Raw genomic sequence first — 16,668 nt, 5'->3', positions numbered from 1 at the left:
ACTGAAAAGTGGAAGCAAAGGAACTTATCTAAAGCCAAACCAATGCTCAACTTTAACATTTAGCTTCTAGAAATTGGGCTGCCTCCCACAGTTCCCTCCACAAAAGGGTTCCCTCTACTCAGGCACTCTCCCTCATTTTTAAGAATATAAAAAAGTGCCCCATTTATAGGGGACTTCCTCTTCCCACTGGTCTTATCTTCCTTTCCCTCCATTTATCTAATGGGACAGTGTGTCTAATTTTGTCAGACACTTTTATCGGTGGCTCACGAGTTAAGAGGTTGCAGTGACAAGGAGGCCATAAAGCCTTCTTCTGCAACTGCTTCATCCTGAAAACACTGAGTGCACGCAAACAGGATACACTGAGCCACTGTAGAGATACAAACAACTGCAAGCTCTCTGAGCAGAGTAACAGATGTTTAACAGCTGTCCAGTGACAGTCTGAAACAGTAGAACAGAAGGTAAAACTTGAGCTAGCCAAATGAAGTGCAGAGGGAAATCCAAGGAGAAAACAGTTACATTCATGTCGGCTGGGGAGTCCCATGCCCTACTGACTTGTTTCTCCCATTGGCTATTCATACAGCTAGAGAAAAGAAGGCAGCCCTGCTACTTTTAAGTGCCCAAAGGTGGTAAAAATCTGCTTCTAGTTTTAAAAATATGGTGCCTTCTAAAGATGTGGTATCTCACTACTACCATTGTGTTTTAGCTCAGAGAGCAGGCTTCCTTGTCGAGGCAAGGACCGGAACCAGCAATCATGGACCCATAGCTCCACTCCACCTTAGGAGTGTCATGAAGGTTATTTATACAGGTCATTTAATCTGGTTAAGTCTCAGTTCTCTGGTCTAGTGACTTGGGTTTATAGTCTTTTAGCTCTTCCTCCTAATCAAACCATTCCCTACTGGAGGGGGGCTCATTAAGACTCAGGAAATTTACTGCCGGGCGTTGGTGGTGCACACCTTTAATCCCAGCACTCAGGAGGCAGAGGCAGGCAGATCTCTGTGAGTTCGAGGCCAGTCTGGTCTATAGAGCTAGTTCCAGGACAGCCTCCAAAACAATACAGAGAAACTTTGTCTCGGAAAAAAAAAAAAAGACTCAGGGAATTTACAAGGCTTAGGAAATAAACAAAAATTCACAACTCTTATGAAGCTCCTGGAATCCTACAAATTATACAAGCTGTAATGACTGCTAGAAAGATTCTGTGGCCTGCCAAGCAGCCTGAATGCTCACTCATACTAGGGTGGACTTTTAGGTGACGCAGCTGCCCACGCATCATTTAAACTCCTCTAGAAACCCTAGTAATCTCATTTCATTAGAGTTGAGTCATATCTGGAAGAAAAACATCTCCCCAAGAAAAATCATACAACTGGAGCAACCATCTCAAAAGCCATAGTGAGAATTACAAGACAGTCACAGTACAAATGGAAATCAATACCTCTGCCATTTTTATTGCTATTGCTGACCACCACATTAAACACTGTTTGTGTCCTCAACCTGTGGGCCACATCCCCTTTGGGAATCAAATGACCATTTCACAGGGGTCACCTAGACCATCGGAAGCACAGATATTTACACTATGATTTATAACTGTAGCAAAATTACAGTTATGAAGTAGCAACAAAAATAATGTTATGTTGAGGATCACCACATGAGAAGCTGTATTAAAGGGTCACATCATTAGGAAGTTGGGAACCACTGCACTATATCATCTGTAAACTATAAATTGGGGCTGACGGAATAACTCATCAGTTAAAGGCCAGGCTCGCAAGCAAAAATATAAACTATAAATTGACAAGGAGCCATGGATCCCCTGAAGTACCTATCACTGTTCTAGAAGGAGAAAAGGCGAGCTTGAAGTAAATGAAGAATGCCAGATGACTAATGAAAATGACAGAGACAGAACCAGTCAAAAATAAAAACGAAGGCAAGTGTGACAGCGAATGCCTGTAATCCCAGCACTCAGAAGCTGGAAGCAGGGGGATAAGGAATTCAAGGCCAGCCTAGTCTGTGTGAGACCCTGTCTCGATTAAAAATAAAAACACAGGATTCCAGTGTACAACCAGACTCAGTGAAAAGTCTGTGCCTTTGGGGACTGACATGACAACTGAAAGGATATCAATTAAATAAAAAGATCTGCAGGTCCACATGCGGCTCACAGCCACTGTAACTTCAGTTCCAGGGATCTTTTGACCTTTGAAGGCTCCTTCATGCACATGGTGCATGTAAACTCATGCAGGTAATGCATTCACACACATTTTTTAAAGTGGTGACTGCTGGACAAAAAAGAGTGGGGCACACCAGCATTCTCTCAATGCTAACTAATCAATTCATAAAGATAAGCCTGTCACGGGCAAGAGAACACTGGATATTAACATGATCAGGAAGGTAGCTTCCAAGAGTGGGATCCACTAAGAAGTAGAAAAGTGCTCAAAGTAGGGAGGGATTTAATGCTGGCCTGGGGCACTCATCTCACTAAGACATTTCCCAATGGTACCTCCCAGGTACCCAGTTCATTACCATGAAGAAATCTATGGATTTTCTAAGAGACACTACCCTACCCTTAATGCCATTCCAAGAAAATTCACAATCTGGTTATTATCAAAACAAACTGGGAGACAAATGGGCCTCTAACCGTAGATACACCTACAAGAAGTACCTACTAGGACTGTACAGTTGGCTCAGTCAGCAAAGTGCTTGCAGCACAAGCATGAGGAGATGAGCTTGATACCGAGCATCCATGTAAGAAAAGGGGGGAGGGGCTGGTGGCTTGTGCTTGTAAACCCAGCTATCGGGAAGTAGAGACAGGCTGATCCTGGGTTTGCTGATAACAAAGTCTAGCCTAATTGGCAGCCCAAGTCTTGTTAAAGGACTCTTACTTCAAAAAAACTAACAAAACAATAAGATAAGCAATGAGAAGTAACACTGAGGTTGACCTCTGGTCTCCCCCCACCCCCGCTACATACACACGCACAAGAACTTTCCACATAGAGACTGACCAACTCTGAGCCTTCCAGCTAGCTTTGGTTAGATCTGCCAACAAGAGCTCCCAAGGATCTCTACTGGGTGTTCCCACATCTTACCCTCCAACTACTCCTCTGCCCCTGTGAAAACTATCAAAGGCACAGTGACAGATGGATCACAAGGTCGGTCATGATGGACAAGCTGCCACCACAGAAGGAAAAGACCTTGCCATGACTTCTGAGCCCTCCTATTGTGAGGCTGACCAATCATAACTTGTGCCCAAGGCTTGCATAAAAAAGAATCCAACAACAACAACAAAAATCTTTGCCAGTACCAAGCAACAACTAGGACCCTGTGGTAGAAGCTGCAACAGCAGGCACAGGGCCATCCAAGCCAGACTGTTCATGTACCTGCCTATGGCTGTAGTTCTGGTTCTAACTCTAACTGCCACTTCCCTCACTTTTGGTCAATTTTCTGGGTATGGCTTTCTAGACTTCCTGTAGTTCCCCCACATCCTCCTAGTGGCTCCCTTTACATACTTAAATCAACAAACATCATTTGTGGCGAGCACAGACACCAATTTTCAAGCACCAGACTTAGTACACAGCACTCTCAACACCCTACTTACCTGCAGTCCTTGACTACCCTGGCCACTCACGGCCACTCCCCTACCCTACTGACTTCTCAGATTCTTTCCAGCTCAGGTAACCCAGGGTTCTTTTCCCCCAAGCACCTTAAATACTACTCCCAGCAAAACCTCATTCTTCAGTCATCCACATTCTTCATTCTAAACTTTCTCCTAATTATTCCCAATGCTGTCACAACTTCACCTGTCATCTGAGTACTAACAACAGTCAACTACAAAATATACATCTTCACAAGGAAAAGCAGAACACACACCAAACTGCTGGCAGTCATTTGTTGCCTTGTCTTGTACAGTCTGTTTCTACCTTGTACTCAACTCAAGTCTCTACTATCTATCTACCACACTGGACAAGCCCTAGCTTTTCACCCGAGTGAAGACCACCGAATCCTGCAGATTGCACCTTCAAGCGTAGTCTCTGCAGTTGCAGTTTCTACTCATTTCATGCTCTTACCCTTTCTCCAGCCTGTACACCTTCTGTCTGTCTGGGCTGCTCTAACAAGATGCTCTAGACTGAGCTTAGAAACTACAGAAATATATGTATATCTCACGGTTCTGGAGGTTAGAGTCTACGATGGGTGTCCAGAAGGAACATCAGTGTCTGATGAGGGCTGCTCTCAAGGTGGCCATCTTTTCGCTGTGGCCTCACGGGGTGGAAGATGCAAGGCAACTCTCTGGGTCTCTTTTATGAGGACACTAATCCCCATTCATGACCTAATCACCATCAAAGACCCCCAACTCCTAAGACCATCACCTTGGGGGCTAGGATTTTTTTTAAAGATTTATTTTATATGTGTAAGTGTTTGGCCTGCATGTATGTATGCTCATGCCTAGTGCCCACGGAGGTCAGAAGAGGACATTTAATCCCCTGGAACTGAAGTTATAGATGGTTGTGAGATGCCATGCAGGTGCTGGGAATCAAACCTGGACCTTCTGATAAAGCAGGAAGTGCTCTTAACTATCAAGGCATTTATCCAGCTGGGAGTGGGGGGAGGGTGCTAGGATTTCAACAGATGAATTTTGGAGCTGGACAAGATGGTACATACCAGAAGTTCCAGATATTCAGAAGGCTGAGGTGAGAGGATCATTTGAGCTAAGAATTCAAAACCAGCATGAGTGACTGTGCTTTTCACTGCTAAATCCAGAACCACATCTCAGCTGGTTAGGGACAATTTTCTATCATGAAGCACCTTGAGAATAACCACAGCCTAATGTTTAACTCTACTTTTCAGAAACATGTCTCAGGCTCTTCCTTATACAGGGAAGCCACTCAGTACACGTTACCTTAAAATGATAAACTAAATGACCAGTCCAGGAACACAACAGCTGACAGCACCTTGCAACTCTCATTTACATAGTTTCTGGAAATCTGGAAGTAAAGCACATTATAAAGCTCACAAAGACAGTAATCCAATCCCAACGTAAGCCAAGTCTCCAGTTCTCCCAACAATCTACAACATGTGTATCTACCTACTAGGGAGTACAGTTCTCAAGAGCTCCACGTGCTGGAGCCCACGGAAATAGCTACATCCATACAAACATGAGAACTTGAGTTCAGAACTCTACATCCATAGATGGACGTGCATGGAAACATGTCCGTAACTATGGTGCTAGGGAGACTGAGATGGTAGGCTCTCTAAATCTTGCTAACTAGTAGCTCAACCAATGAACTGCGGGTTAGTGAGAGTCTGTGTCAAAGGTGAAGCTGAATTGCTGGCTCCGTGGTTAAAAGTAGCTGTGCTTACAGAGGACCTGACTCTAGCTTCAGGAGATCTAATTCTCTCCTCTTTTCATCTCCTTTGGCATCCAGGCACATGTATACATATACACAGAAACACACCTAACATTTTAGGGGCTGGAGAGATGACTCAGTGGTTAAGAGAACGTGTTGCTCTTTTAGAGGATCTGGAATCTGCTTCTAGCACCCACATGGCAGCTTACACCTGTCCTTAGCTCCAGTCTCAGGGGATCCTGTGCCGTCTTCTGGATACTAGACATGCATACAGTACATGCACATACATGCAGGCAAAACACCCAAACACATAAAAAATAAAAATTCAATTTAAAACAAAGATGTTTTAAAAGTAGGTGGAGGGTCTAGAGAAATGGCTCAGTAGTTAAGAGTACTTGTTGCTCTAGCAGAGGACCCAGGTTCAATGCCCAGTACCAATATATTGGTTCACAACCAGCCGTAATCTTAGTTCCAGAGGATCCAATGCCCACCTTCTTGTCTCTGTGGGCACCAGGCAGGCATATGGTAGACATATATACATGCAGACAAAATGCCCAAGCACATAATAAAACAATAGTGTTTTTTTTTAAGATACTGCATGAGGTACAGAAATTTATCTGACTCCAGCACCTCAGGGCCTTGCTTCAGTCCTCTCAGAACTCTATATATACACAAACCACCTTAACAGTCAAGTAGTATAGAGTAGAATGGCTGGGGCCAGGCAGCCAAAGCACACGGGGAATGAAGAAAGCACAAGGCACAGTAGCTGAGGGCAACGTGGGCTCCACTGGTTTTCATAGGACAGCTTGGGTTCACTGATAAGAAATCTCGGGGAAGTTATGCCATCACTAATGGAGACAAAGTACCAGCTCATCATCTATTCTGTTCTCATTTCTACTTTAAAACATGTGCAGGGACTACAGAGATGGCACAGTAGTCAGAGGGAGGACCTGAGTTTAGATCCCCAGCACCTGCATATGTAAGCCCAGCACTGGGTCTATGTACACATCCACGCAATTCATGGGAATTGGTTACTTATGTCTTCATTTCCTCCAAAAAGTCTCAAATTCATCTAATTTCCAGAAAAGACAAGAGAGACAAACAAAGAAGAAAAAAATAATTTCATGACACTCAAGGAAGAATTTGCCCTCTGTTGCTAGAACACAGCCTGCACACCAATTTGCCCAAGATGTACAATTAATGGAGTTGGCTCTGTGCAAACATTCTAATTTACAAAAGAAAACATTGTAACTATCTGAGGGACGGACTATAGCAATTAAGACACAGATTAATTATTAATATTTTAAGAGTCAGATATGTTCTCTTTTAAATTAACTGCTTCTTAAGAACATGTCCATTAAAAATTTTAGCATTGGTATCTATGTAATTGTTTCATTTGTGGTCAAGAGAAATAACCCTGGGGCTCACAATTAAGCATAACCCTTCCCCTACAGGTACCTGCTTAACAGTTCCCATTAAAGGAGATTTTAAAAAGAAAAGGGCAGAAAAAAATAGTCAGATTAAAGAAGTGACTGCTAATACCCTCAATGAAATTCAGTGACAACTAAGAAAGCAGTATGTTTAATAAAGTACACTAGGGAGCATGCCTTGTAAAGAAATGCAATGTGCAGTGGAATGTAAATAACCTATACATACAGAGAAGTGTACTTACTGTGCAAAAATAAAACAGGTTTTAAAGCCCTGTAAACTGAGGATGTCTTGGAATAGCGTAGATTTGGGGTTCCACTCCCTATACCAAAGACAGGAGTGGGGAAGAAGGAAGAATAGGAAATGGGAGGGAAACCTTCAGTGCAACTGCTCTGAGACACAATGAAAAAGAGCACACTTTATACTGTCAGATTTTTAGAAGGCATACTATTAAGGTGAAATCTAATACATACCATGGACCTTAGGCAATAGTGATATACCAGTGTAGAGTTCCACATGGCTAAGGGCTTCGTTGTCAGCTGACAGGGTTTTGAGGGGGTGAATGAATCATGGGGGTTCTAGCTTTATCAACAGACTAACAGGAGGCTAAGGCAAGACTAGCATAGGCTACTCAAGACCTTGTCTGAAAAAAAGAGAGAGGGCTTCTTTTCCATCCTCTCTGGTCTCTACATATCCCCACCCACAATGCCTGGCTGGGCCCTCAGCTCTGGACCCTCTCCCTTTACCAAACACAAGTTCCAAGTGTCTTAATTGCTACTCTACAAGCTAATGACACCCACAGTTGATGTGGATCTAACACTGTAAACTTGATAGTATCTAAAATCGCCATGGAAACAAACCTCTGGCCATATCTGTGAGGGACTTTCTAGATTAGGTTAACTGAACCAGAAAGACTCACCCTCAATATGGATGACATTATCCTGTGAACTGCATAAAAAAGAGAGGTGGCTAAGCACCAGCATTCATATCTCTTTCTTTCCCTAGGTTGCTTTTGTGGGGTACTTTATCACTGCAATGAGGAAAGACCACTGGTTCTAACATCTAATAGAAAACACAGGGTTGGGGCTGGAGAGATGGCTCAGAGGTTAAGAGCACTGCTTGCTCTTCCAGAGGTCCTGAGTTCAATTCCCAGCAACCAGGTGGCTCACAACCATCTATAATGAGATCTGGTGCCATCTTCTAGAGTGCAGACACACATGGAGGCAGGATGTTGTATTCATAATAAATAAATCTTTAAAAAAAAGAAAACACAGGGTTATCTTTTTCATCTCTTTGTAGTAAAGACTTTCATGTTTGGAGATTGTCAATTGGCTAGAGTGGGCAAAAAAAAGCCATAGAAAGTGTGAGAAAGCACCAAGAAAATGAAATGACTGTTATTTTTCCAAGTTTTGAATTATTATTTTACACACTTATTAAAACATATTAAATTACTGTGACTTCTTTTCCATTACAACTCAATACTTGAAACCCACATTTGTATTCTTTTCCCCCATGACAGAGTCTCTCTACATAGACCTGGGTGGTCTAGAACTGGATGTGTAGACCAGGCTAGCCTCAAACTCAGAGATACCCCTGCTTCTGCCTCCAAAGTGCTAGGATTAAAGATGTGTGCCACCATGCCAGGTGGGTTCTCTTTTCAAATGGGGATTCCAATTAAGTTTAGGCCCCATAAATCCTCACTCTCCACATGTTGATCTCAGACACTGCAATGAGGCCTCTTACACTATTCTCCCTTCCCTTCTTTTTACTACAGAGTTCAAGACCCTGGAGAAAATATGTCTATGAGAGTATGTGTTCATACCCTAATTCATCTCCAACCTCTAAGAAATTCATAAAGATCTATTAAAAATCTCTCTCAAGAACTTTGGGATGGATCTTAGATCAAAGTTCTAAACAAATGCACTCCATGTCTCCCATTAATAACCTGCACACAAAAGCACATGCTCAGAGACATCCTAAAGTAGGACTGGGGAGATAACTTCACTGGGAAAAGCGCTTGCTTCACTAACATGACCAAGTTCAGATCCCCAGCACCCATTTTGTTTTTGGTTTTGCTTTTTTAAGGAGCAGCCACACAACTCCATTTTCCTGGTATAGTGTAAGGGGGTTACACAGAGAAACCCTGTCTCAAAAAGCAAACAAACAAAAAAGTGAAAAGTAAAAGAGGAAGATGTCTGATGCTGACCATTGGTCTTCATAAGCAAAGACATGACCACACAAAATGTATGCACACACACAAAATTTCTAAAATATAGCCAAAGTATCTATACTCCAAACGAAAGGGGCCCCTCTCTCCCCCTTCCCCCCCCCACAGCAAGACCACAGCACTTTTGCCTGATCCCATAGCCAAAATTGCTTTTTCCTCCTCTGATGTGAAACGCCTTCATCTTACTTTCAATCTTCTAGTAGTTACCTTTATATTGCTTTTTTGATACAGGGTTTCTCTGTGTAGCCCTGGCTGTTCTGGAACTCACTCTGTAAATCAGAATGGACATAAAGAGATCTATTTGCCTCTGCTGCCCGAGTGCTGGTTAAAGGTATGAGCCACCTACATTTTTGTAATTATCAGTGTCAAAAGTAAAAAAAAAAAGTCTGGGTCCTTTCCCTCTTCCAATACTTCCTGACCCACCAGCCCACCAACTGGCCAGCTTCTATCAGCTTCTCTGGTTCCCAGATTGTCTTTATAGAATTGCTATTAAATAAAAAGCCCTCCCCCTTAAATTGTTTTATCTTCTCATTGAATTCATTCGAATGGTTAAGTTTATATTTAGACAAATTTATGTTTAAATTTCAATGACAGTGTTTGGTTTTATGTTTTTAATATCACAACTTTTTCATTTTTAAGTTATTAATTTTTTTTGTCCTTAATAAGCAGTCTTTTACTATGTCCCTAGACTTACCTTGAATGCTGGATACAAGTATTTCTCCTGTCTCAGGCTTTTTGGGAACTGATCTCAGGCACACCAATAAAGTCTTTAGTTTGACTTTATTGTTTTTTCTTTTTACAGAAAAACTCACAGACGGTATCAGAAAGATGGCAGGGAAGACCCCCCTTCCATCTTTGAACAGAAACTACATGCTGGTGCCCTAACTCTTCAGTCCAAGGATAGGTGATCTGCCACTGAAACCACACGCTAGCTCTACCCTTTGCATGTACATGTGTGCAGGTGTGCATGCATTCGGAAGCCAGAGGGCAATGTAGGGTGCTTTCTCCTCACTCTTCCGTCTTGCTTTTGAGACAGGCTCTCACAGACTAGACTGGCTAACCAATGGGCTCCGGGCTTATCTACCCCAGCATTGGACTACTGATGCACACCTCCACACCTGGCTTTCTGCATCAGTGCTGGGGATCCAAACTCATGTCCTCATGTTTACAAAGTCATCTCCCCACTCCACTGGCTCAATCTCCTCAGCATTTTCAGAGAGCACTTTTCTGCTGCCTTCACATTAACAATTATGATAATTAGTTCTTAAATACAACCTTTCCCACTCACAATTCTCAGTCTTACTCCATTCAACAATGTTAGAGCAAAGTCTAAAAGAATCCCGATATCCCCTTCCTAAGTAATCCGCCGCCCCCTCCCCCCCCACACTTGCTTCATTAAGGCTGCTTTAGAGTACTTTAGCCTTAAAACTTTAAAGTTTTCATCAGATATGTCTTTCTCCACACTAATTTCAACTAGTGCAGAATAAGCCCATTAAATATACAAAAGCATCTGGTGTTTTTCTTTAAACTCAAAGATGCTTTTTCCATTGTACCTCTGGTTACAGTTTCTGTTTTGTTTTGGTATCTTCTCAGGAACAATACTTATTTGGACCACAGCACTCATTTAACTTCCCACATGGCCAAATTTCTTCCTCATAGATCCTAAGAGTTTAAAATTCTGCAAATGCATTTAGTAGTATTATTTTCTTTCTCTTGGCTTATTCATTATTCACTTCATTGTGTTGTCTCTCAATTAACTAGTTTGCAACTTAGCCTATGGCCTTTTTCATCTTTAAAAAAATAAAAGATTTCAAAGTGTGTGTATGTGAGTGCACACAAGCATGCCTGTGTGACATGTGTGCAGATGTCCATGGAGGCCAGAAGAGGGCACTGGATCCCCTAGAGCTGGAGTTACAGGCAGCTGTGAGCCACCAGAAGAGGGTGCTAGGAACCCTGCAAGAGTAGCAAGCACTCTCAACTACCAAGCCATCTCCCCAGACCCCCAATTTGTATCTTTTGATCCACTTATTTCACTATTTTATTAAAATCAACAGAGAATACATTTTACCTAAAGTTTACTTCAAGTTTCTATAATTCATTTTTTTCAGAATCACATCACAAAATCTCTATCTCCCTTCATATTATTTTGGAAGCATGCTGGTTCTATCATTATTGAACAATGGCATCCATGCTCTAATTTTTTCCCAAACAGAATGGAACAGTTTGTTTTGTTTTGCTTTTCTACCTTTCACATGCAATCAGGAAGGCTGTGCACACCTAAACCACATAAGCACTGCTATGTAGTCCAGCTTCATCCCTCAGACACTCTGTCTCTCGGAGTTTCCTTGAGTAAACCCATCCTGTTGATTCTGGATCCTGGTGTCTGTATCTAACTGACCTGGTTTCCATTCCAGGTGGCTGGAATGCTGCCCACTGCTCCAGGGAAAGTTTGCAGCATGAAGGCAGCAGTCTTGATAGTTCGGAGCATATGGAGCCCACATGTGTCCTATGGCCTCCCGGCCCAGCGACTCCTGAATCTAATTGCTGAGCAGGAACAAATCCACCCCTGGCTGCCTGGAGTCACTTGGGATCCATCATCCAGCCTGTTTCCCTTGCTTCCCAAATTAGCAGAACCCATATCAAAGTTTACAATGTTTCTTGCAGCCCTGAGCTGAATTCTTAGGAAACACAGTGAATGAGTCAGGCCCTGATACTTCTTCACCCTGATCCCACCGATTATGATTCAGCTTTTCACTTTTTTTCCCCTCAGTCATTTCTACCAGGAGCTGCTGATTCAAGAGGAAGGAAGAGAGGAAGTTAGGGCAATTCGAGTACTTATTCACATGTTCCCTGAAAGTCGCCAATGATCATTTTTTCAAAGTGTTCTTCCATCTTCTCAATTCTTTCTTTTGGAGTCAGCTATTCTTCTTAAATATATTTTGGATTGCATTCTCTTTCATGCTGTTAGGTTTTTTTCCACCCATCTGGATGTCCTTGATGCCTGTACACATTTAAAAGTGAGATGAAATTGTGTGACATCCTTCGGTGTTGTATTCAAGTGTATTCTCTCAGTAGATCTCCCTCTTGAGTTTGAATTTTAAGTGAGGAAGTGCATTACCTTTGGGGCTCATAAGCAAAGCCTAGCCACTCCTTCCATCAAGGTAAAATGTCAAATAAAGGGCTGATAGGCTCAGAAGGCAAAAAAAAAAAATTTAATTTGGGTTGTTGGTATATGCTCAGAAAGTCCCAGTTTCCCTCCAAACAGGGAATTTGGTTTTTATAGAGAAATGTTTGCCTAAAAATAAGTATCTATGAACTATGCCCTTACTAAGGAGGAAAAGTAACAAACAGAAGGAAGAGTGTGGGGAATATTCTGGCATAATGGCTTCCAGATGGCCTTTTGAATGCAGTTTGTGTGTGACACAATTCCCACACTCACCACCCTTGCCCAAGCATAGCCTTGCAAGGGGCTGCCAAGAGCCTTTCCAGCTTCTTCTGAACCCCTATTCTCACACCCATCATGGTGTCACAAGCTTGTCACCTTGTCACTCTGGAGATGGAGGTAGGAGGATCAATTCAAAGCCCATCCTGGCTACAAAAGAACTGTTTCAAAAACTAACCCTCATTCTGTTTGCAGAGTGTTGTCCCTTCCAACAGCATACCTCCCTCCCCTCTACAAAAGCTTCCCGTGCATTTGTCTATCTCCACCTAAATTACAGCGCAATTGTGTCCTAGTCTACAAAACAATACCGTTTCAAAAAACTGTTTGATATACATATATATTGAGTTGATTGTCATTTAAGCTAATTAACACAGCCACCTCAGTTACCAAATGTGATAAAAGCTAAAACTGGCAAATTTCAAGTATATGATATAGTATTAACTACAGTCACCATGCTACACATTAGGCATCTAGGACTTAACTTATCTTATAGTACCATCCTCTCCCTACTTTTCCCACTCTTTTTTGCTGTGAGCAGTTTCTAACTTTCCTGTCCATCAGGATTTCGGAGTGAATGGGGGATGAAAGCTTGGTGTCCTATGTCCTCATACTAGAGTCTCTCAGAAGAATTTATCACAGCTCTTTTACCAATGCAGTAGTCTTCAGAGTGAACATCTTCCAGACAATACACTTCTATCTCACATGCAACTGTTCATATACACTAAGAGACCACTACAAGAATCCTGTTCCATGCAGAGGTGCTTAAAATGCAACTCCATCTGTTCCTTTTGTGTGTAGCGGGGGAGGGGCATGAATGTGCTCTCTCATTTGTCTACATATGCTCGGGTGTCCAGTGCATCTTCCTCTCACTCTCTGCCTTGTTTTTTTATATTTTGGGGGGGGGTGGAAGGAAAGGGGGCACCATGACCTGTCTGTGGGAGGTCAGAGGACACCTTTTTGAGAACTGCTACCTCTTGCTTCTGCATGTTAGCTGGCTAGAGAATTTCTAGGCAATATCCATCTCTACTCTCCATCACAGTGCTGGGATTAAAGATGCTTGCTTGCTATTACATCTGCTTTCTCATACAGGCTACAGAAAAGAGCTTGCCTTTTCACTAGACTGGTTAGACATCAAGTTCCCAAGGATCCCGCCTGTCTCCATCCCCAAGTACTGAAATTGCAGACTCATGTTCAGCTTTTATTTTGGTTCTGGGAATCAAATTCAGGACCTCATGTTGTGCAGAAAACACTTTAACAGTTGAGCCATCGCCCCAACCCTATACTTTTTCATTTCTCAATGTGACAAAAATTTAAGCAAATCTAAAAACCTTCAAGATAATATACCAGCCATAAATTCAACCATATAACATCATGAAAACACAGTGAGCCAAATCTCCTACCACTCCCAACACTCAAACCAATCAGTTCCACTCACAGGAAATGCATGGTGCTGGATGCTAAGTCTACAACATACATGAGCCTGAAACACTGAACATGCCACAACATGAATGAACATGCTACCTGAAAGGAGTCAGAAGCAAAAGATTCTGTGATCTACAATCACACTAATATGAAATGTTCACACAAAAAATAGCTAAGTGGTTACAAGGTGAGGAGACTGTAAACAAGGACAGAATTTGTGATGCAATAAAAATATCCAAAAATGGGACAGTGGTGATAGTATATTCACTAAATTGTGTAACTAAGTCTGTTCAACTTTTTCGAAATTTGAGACAACTGTCTCATATAACCCAGACTAGCTTTGGCCTCTCTGTATAAATGAGGATGACTGTAAACTTCCAATCTTCTGACCGATACCCTGGAACTGCCTTTCCTGCCCCATACTGGGATTATAGGCCTGCACCACCACACCCATTTATGTAGTCATAGGAGTGGAATACAGGAATTCACTCATGCTATCCAAGCATTCTGCACCAACTGAGCTACAACTCTGCCCTCATCTGCACACTTTAAAGGGGTAACATTTGCCTAGCAGTGGTGGTTCACGTTTTTAATCCCAGGATTTAGTAGGCAGAGGCAGACTGATCTCTGGAGGCCAGTCTGGTCTACAAAGAGAGTTCCAGGACAGCCAGGGCTACACAGAGAAACCGTCTCAAAAATACAAAAACAAAAGGGGGGAGAGACATTTATGGTTTGTGGACATAGTTCAGTGGTGGTGGTCTAATAAGTGCAAGGCCAGGCCATGGGTCAATTCTAACACTGTGTCCCCCATCAAATGTGACTGTTATGACATGATTTTTAGTGCTTAAAAAAAGGTCATTTTACTGCCAAAGAGACTGAAAGGTTACAATCCAATTCCTGTTAGTTTTTAAGATCGAAAACATCTAACAGATCTTTGATGCTATTAAAAAACAGCAGGGCTGGAGAGATGGCTCAGAGGTTAAAACACTGACTATTCTTCCAGAGGTTCAATTTCCAGCACCCACATGGCAGCTCACGACTGTCTATAACTCCAGTTCCAGAGGATCTGACACACTCACACAGACACACATGCAGGCAAAACACCAATACACATTAAAATAAGAATAAATTATAAAATTAAGAAAAAACAGTAGCTGGGCGGTGGTGGCGCACGCCTTTAATCCCAGCACTCGGGAGGCAGAGGCAGGCGGATCTCTGTGAGTTCGAGGCCGGGCTGGACCGATAGCCTCCAAAACAATACAGAGAAACCCTGTCTCGTAAAAACCAAAAAAGAAAAAAAGAAAAAATAGTAAATCAATCATTTATAAATATGAAAAGTAAGTTACCAGACTATTCTAATTTAAAACAAAACAACAAAAAGATGAGCAGCATTAATGGGGAAAGACTTGGGGAAGACATGCAGGAAATGTCCTTCTGGTGAAAGGCAGAACATAAACTAATGAGGACCAAGGAGACAGGATCTTGCTTACTCTAAAACAGGAAAGGGTACTTCAAAATTTCACCCAATTGGCACAGACCCCAGCAACACTCTATGAAGTAGATTCTCTTCTCTTAAATTTGTACAGCATTGCTAGCTAGTCCTTTACTTCCATGAAAGCACTGCTAGCTTGTTTTTCTGTAAAGTCTAAATAACCTTTAGATAGTGAACATTTCTGTGCTAATATGTATATATTACTAATGCCCCAACCACAGAAATGTAGATTTAAAAATAGTGTGTGGGGGTTTTTCAAGGAAACCTGCCTATAAAATCAAATCTAAGAAGAATAACCAAGAAGGCTTTCACAGACTGCATGATTTCTTCACAGGCAGAACTGGTCTCAAATAGCCCCCAAACAGGATGTCTGGCCACAATTAGAAGAAATATGAGAAATGTGACGCCCACACACACACAAAAAAAAGAAAAACAAAATATCTGACATGCACAAGTGTGTGAAAACCACTAACCTTACAGTCAGTCCACTAATCGCGGAAACTATTTTAAAAGATGAAACCCACCTTCAGTTACAGGGTGATTATATATAGTTGGTCCTTAAAAGATGCAACAACTTTCTAGTAAGTAAACTGAAATAGATTCAGAAACTTAATGGCTTAAATGCATACATAGTAGCATTCCAGAAAAAATTACAGAACCTGGCTTTCTTTAATGGAGTGATGCTGTCTCTATCCCATCCTGAGCAAATACAGTATTTTGAAGAATTCTCACTCTATTTTAGATTAGGAACGGGTTGGGTCCTCTGGGTTCTCACATGTTACTATTTTCTGCCTCCCACTGAAAATGTGTCAGCCTCACATACACTCTCTGGTTCCATGGTGTGTGCATAATATTAAAAGGGGAAAAAAGTAAAACGCCTACTAGACTAGTCACAAACAGCATTAATACTTCAGAATGGAATTTAAATCAGTCATCTGAACAGGAGACTCCTAGATCCTGTTGCTATTTCTTGAATGCTTTTATAGGGTGTCATTTTTTTCCCACCCTGCCCTTTTCCTTTATTGAATTTTCATACAATGAGTTTGCTATGACCATCACCGGATGTAAGAACAACAACAAAAAGTTACAGCTGGATCCTGTATTGGTTTCAGCTGCAACTAAAGTTAATTTCTTTTTAAAAGCCTGTAGGAAAGCACTGAGGGAAGGAAGAAAGACCAACTCGTTCCCAAGAGAGTTCAAGCTTGCTCTATATCCAAGGATGTGGCAGCAACGCATCTTTTTTGTGTTATGTAACTACAGTTTGTCTAAATTCTCCAATCCTAAAGTTCATTTCATTATAAAACCCTGGCCAAATATTCAAATAAAA

At 41.9% G+C, this 16,668-nt stretch overlaps 1 protein-coding gene across 4 annotated transcripts in view; it reads right to left on the bottom strand.

The window, feature by feature from the left end:
- The window catches only part of Cyth3 (cytohesin 3), an 83,255-nt gene that overhangs the window by 50,249 nt on the left and 16,338 nt on the right, over window positions 1–16,668 (bottom strand). Inside the window, exon 1 of one of the 4 annotated variants that reach the window (XM_040751307.1) lies at window positions 4,150–4,363. The exons of the other annotated variants lie outside the window; for them this stretch is intronic. The gene's annotated coding sequence lies outside the window, so the exon portion shown is untranslated. Of the gene's footprint in view, window positions 1–4,149; window positions 4,364–16,668 lie in introns of those variants that run through there. 4 annotated transcript variants of the gene reach the window in all.

The sequence above is a fragment of the Mesocricetus auratus genome, unplaced genomic scaffold (assembly GCF_017639785.1).
Source record: "Mesocricetus auratus isolate SY011 unplaced genomic scaffold, BCM_Maur_2.0 Super-Scaffold_100008, whole genome shotgun sequence".
Lineage (NCBI taxonomy): Eukaryota > Metazoa > Chordata > Mammalia > Rodentia > Cricetidae > Mesocricetus > Mesocricetus auratus.
The sequence above is the reverse complement of the archived record's forward strand: the minus strand, read 5'-3'. Positions and strand labels throughout refer to the sequence as shown.